A 5,131-nucleotide genomic window follows, 5' to 3' on the forward strand; every position below is an offset into this window, starting at 1 on the left:
GCGTTCCCTGACATGTTCAGGATAGTATTGCAAAAATGCTTTGATGAAGGCTATTTTCCAGATAGATGGAAGATCCAGAAGTTGGTCTTACTGCCGAAACCGGGGAAGCAGCCAGGGGACCCAGCATCGTACAGACCCATATGTTTGTTGGATACCCTCGGGAAGCTATTGGAAAGGATAATCCTTAACAGGCTCACACATTGCACGGAGAGCGAGAATGGTCTATCGAGGAAGCAATTCGGGTTCCGAAAGGGTATCTCAACGGTGGATGCAATCCGGACAGTCGTGCATAGTGCAGAGAAGGCAGCCACGCAAAAGAGGAGAGGAAAACGGTTTTGCGCGGTAGTAACAATCGACGTGAAAAACGCTTTCAATAGTGCTAGCTGGGAGGCTATCGCCGTAGCACTACACAGGATGCGTGTTCCTAGTTACTTGTGCAGAATACTGGAAAGTTACTTCCAGAACAGAGTGCTGGTGTACGAAACGGAGTTGGGCCAAAAATCAACCACGATTACGGCAGGGGTGCCACAAGGTTCCATTCTAGGTCCTACGCTCTGGAACGCGATGTACGATGGAGTACTAACATTGCAGCTGCCCAGTGGAGTTGAAATCGTTGGATTCGCGGACGATGTCGTTCTTACGGTAACCGGCGAGACGCTAGAAGAGGTCGAGATGTTGACGGCGGAGGCGTTGGACACCGTTGAAGCGTGGATGACGGGAGCTAAACTACAGTTGGCTCTTCATAAAACGGAAGTAGTGCTAGTGAGCAACCGGAAAGCCGTTCAATCAGTAAACATCAACGTCGGAGAATACGAAATTGCGTCGAAGCGTGCGCTGAAGCACCTGGGGGTGATGGTCGACGACCGTTTAAATTTTAACGCACACGTCGATTACGCCTGCGAAAGGGCGTCGAAGGCTGTCAACGCGATTGCTACGATTATGCCAAACGTCGGCGGACTGAGAAGCAGCAAGAGACGCCTTCTGGCTAGCGTTGCAACCTCAACCCTGAGATATGCAGTTCCGGCCTGGGCCGCAGCGCTGAAAACACAGTGTAACCGAGGGAAGCTGAACAGAGTGTTCCGACTAATGGCCATGCGGGTCGCAAGCGCCTATCGTACGATTTCATCGGAGGCAGTATGCGTTATCGCTGGGATGATGCCCATTTGCATTACCCTGGCCGAGGACGTGGAATGCTATCAGCGAAGGAATACAAGGAACGTGCGGAGCATCGTTAGAACGGATTCGTTGTCTAAGTGGCAGCAAGAGTGGGACAATGCGGGAAATGGAAGGTGGACCCATCGGCTCATCCCGAATGTATCTGAGTGGGTGAACAGGAAGCATGGAGAGGTGAACTTTCATCTGACGCAGTTCCTGTCCGGGCACGGCTGCTTCCGGAAATATCTGCATCGGTTTGGTCACGCACCTTCGCCTCTCTGTCCAGAGTGCGGAAACGAAGAAGAGACACCAGAGCACGTCGTCTTCGAATGTCCCAGATTCGACGAAGCGCGCAGGGATTTGCCTGGTATGACAGCTGACAATGTCGTCCGCGAAATGTGCCGCGAAGAAGAGAAATGGAACGCCGTCGACCGCGTAGTAAGGCGAATACTGTCCGAGCTGCAAAGGAAATGGCGTGAAGACCAGAGGATCTCTGACCGCGATCGGAGTAGGCTTGATCCACCGTCGGGGACAAGACCGAGTAGACCGTGACGTAGTACTGGTTTGTGGTCGTCGGGGCGCCAGTGAACCGGAAGCCAACCTCCAACCGGAATCGCTGGGTCGACCTCGGCACCTGGCCGGCCGTGATTGAACTGCGCGTTCGGGAGAACTTCCGTCGCCGGGGATTTTCTCCGTCGGAGTAGGCTAGGTCCACCGCCGGGGACTAGACAGAGTAGGCCGTAAAAAGCACCGGAGAACGGTCGTTGGGGCGCCTTTGAACCGGAAGCCAGTCTCCAACCGGAATCTCAGGACAGACCTTGACGCCGACCCGGGAAGATCGGTTCGGAAGAACTTCCATCGCCGGGGAACTCTTCGTCGGAGTAGGATGGGTCCACCGCCGGGGGCTATCCGAGTAGCGAGCGATCGTGGTGAACTGCGCTTAATGGCGAAAAAACGTAGAAGATTAACAAATTGCAAATTAACAAATTAACAAATTGTAATGTGCACTGACTGGAGTTGAAGTGTCGCTGAATGGCGACAAAAATAGGAAAATAACAAATTCACTAACATGAGCTAAATGGCTCAGCACGACGCATGTTGCACGCTGATCGGTGAAACGCTAGAAATTAAACAAATTAATAGCAAGAGCTAAATGGCTCAGCAGGAAGGTAGCGAAAGAGCTTAGGAAACTATAACAATAAAAGCGTAGAATAACAAATTGGTGATGGTGCACAAGGCACAAAACGCCTCCCCTCCGAAGAAATACTGCATGGTGGTACCGGAGGGGAATTTAAGGTGGAGGTGAACTAGGAGAGTGTTTTTAGTGGGTAGGCGCACATTCGAATCCCACACAGCGTCTTTAGAAGATTTTTGGACTCCTAGAATAAAAAAAAAAAAACACACACACACACACACACACACAAGGGGCAGCAGGGACAGGAGTCCAGGGGCCTGACGAACCCCCCCTTCTGCGAGTCGGGTGGAAGCTTGGGAGTCTTCCCGAAGCGAAAACCGTTCACACACCCGTGTGAATTACCACCTTTGGCGCTTCCTTCGGGGAGTGACCGGGCTTCTGGTCTCCAGACAGCTCAAGAGGAGGATGCCTAGGATGTGGCGGGGGTTCAACAGTGGGCTCTGTTGGATCCTCATAAAAAGCCACACATCTGCAAGCAACTCCGTACAAGCGACCTGGTACCGCTTTCAAAGTGCCTTAGCCCAAACACCCGGAGTGCCAACCGGCACATCAGGATTGATGCCAGTAACATCCTGATTATGGTATACTGGTCAACGCAAACGACAACGGACTACGGACTACGGATCGGATGACGACGATGGGCTGACATTCGTGCCATTCTGCTTCCTGAGTAAAGAAGGGTGACACCTTCTTGAAACGGCGAGTGGGCTAATGGTGCGTCTGCCTCCGTCCCGGTAAAACCTTGGCAGGCCTTCGGAAACGTTCTTCACTTGTCCGTCAATTTTGATGGGTACTAGGCTCAGATGTAAAATTCCCGACTTACGCTGATCTGGCTCTGGACACGAACCCCATGAAGGTTCGTGTTCAACCCTCGCTTGGCCTCCCTGTTTCATAGACAACCAAGAGATCACGAAAGCGACTACGTACAGCGGGTGGAGATAGCGGCCCGGAGGGGGGACCCAATAACATGGAAGGAGAAAACGGAAGTAACAGCGGAAAGGTGGCGAATCCGTTCGCCAGAGGAGGATTGCTGAGGTCTCCGCCTCAGCAAACAGAAGGTGCAGAACCGCGGCAAGAAGCGGCTTTACAACAAAGTGCGGTACCCTCGGAGCAGCAGCAGCTGCCGACGAATAGTGGATGGAGCGTGCCTCAACAACAGCCGAAGGTAGTTGCGGCGAAGAACTTGACGGATGACCTACACGAGTTCGTCGACAAAAAGCATAACGTGCACAAGGACATCAAGGACTTGGTGTTGAAGATTAGGAGGGCTCTCGGAGCTGCTGTGAAAGAATGGCACAGCGTGATGCAGAGAGCGGATGAGGCAGAGAGCGCATTAGCAGCGACTAAACACGATCTTGCAGCAGCTACGCAGCGGCAGCAGCAACGAGCCACGCTCGAAAATATGGAGACGCCGAAGAACCATCGGAATACTCGCTCGGAGAAAAGAGGCAGAGATACGCCAGGAGAAGAGGAAGTCCCGAAGAAACAAAGAAGTGAACGGGAGCGCGCCAGCAATCGGAGAGATGATGGATGGCGCACTGTGGAGAGTCAGCAGGCGAAGAAGAAGAAGCGAAAGGAGAAGGAAGAACAGAAAAAGGAAGAAAAGAGGAAGGAACAGGAGAAGAAAGAAAATCGCCGGCCCCCTAGGCAGAGGAAGAAGGGTGATGCACTGATCGTCGAGGCGAAGGACAAGACGACGTACGCTGCGCTCCTCAGGAAAGTGAGGGAGGACCCGGAGCTAAAAGAGTTGGGTGAAAACGTGGTAAAGACCAGGCGCACCCAGAAAGGAGAGATGCTGTTCGAGCTCAAGAAAGATCCGGCGATTAAGAGCTCAGAGTACCGGGAGCTCATTGCGAAATCCGTAGGCAGCGAGGCCACCGTGAGAGCACTTTCACAGGAGGCAGTGCTCGAGGTCAAGGATTTGGACGAGGTCACAACTGAGGAAGAGCTGAGAGTCGCATTGACCGAGCAGTGTAACTTGGAAGTACCGGTGACAATCCGAATCAGGAGATCGTTTGCAGGTACCCAGACGGCGGCAATCCGACTACCAGTAGATGCGGCCAACAAGATTGCGGTAGCCGGCAAGATCAAGGTCGGATGGGCGGTGTGCCCGCTGCGACTGGCTCCCCGAGTCACCAAGAAAATGGAGAGGTGTTTCAGGTGCATGGAATTTGGTCACCAGTCAAGACACTGCAAGGGTCCAGATAGGTCCAAACGGTGCTGGAACTGCGGCGAAAACGGACACGTTGCTCGAGACTGCACGAAGCAACCCAAGTGCATGCTGTGCAAGTCGGAGGAAGGAAATGGCCACCGGACGGGAGGCTATAAATGCCCGGCCTACAAAAAGGCGAAGGCAGGCCAACAATGATGCAGATAACGCAAATTAATCTGAATCATTGCGACATCGCACAGCAACTGTTGTGGCAGTCGACAACAGAGACGAAGTGCGATGTTGCGATCATCGCAGAGCCGTATCGGGTTCCACCTGAGAACGGCAATTGGGTAGCGGATATAGCAGGATTGGCAGCTATACAAGTTATGGGCAGATTCCCTATAGAGGAAGTGGTGGAAAACTCTTACGAAGGTTTCGTGATCGCCAAAGTTAACGGTGTCTTCGTATGTAGCTGCTATGCGCCTCCAAGATGGACCGAGGAGCAATACAAACGGATGTTGGATGCACTCACTGACACGCTGGTAGGACGTAGGCCAGTAGTCATCGGCGGCGATTTCAACGCCTGGGCCGTTGAGTGGGGCAGCCGGCAAACCAATGCAAGAGGATAT

Source organism: Aedes albopictus, chromosome 3 (assembly GCF_035046485.1).
Source record: "Aedes albopictus strain Foshan chromosome 3, AalbF5, whole genome shotgun sequence".
Classification (NCBI taxonomy): Eukaryota; Metazoa; Arthropoda; class Insecta; order Diptera; family Culicidae; genus Aedes; species Aedes albopictus.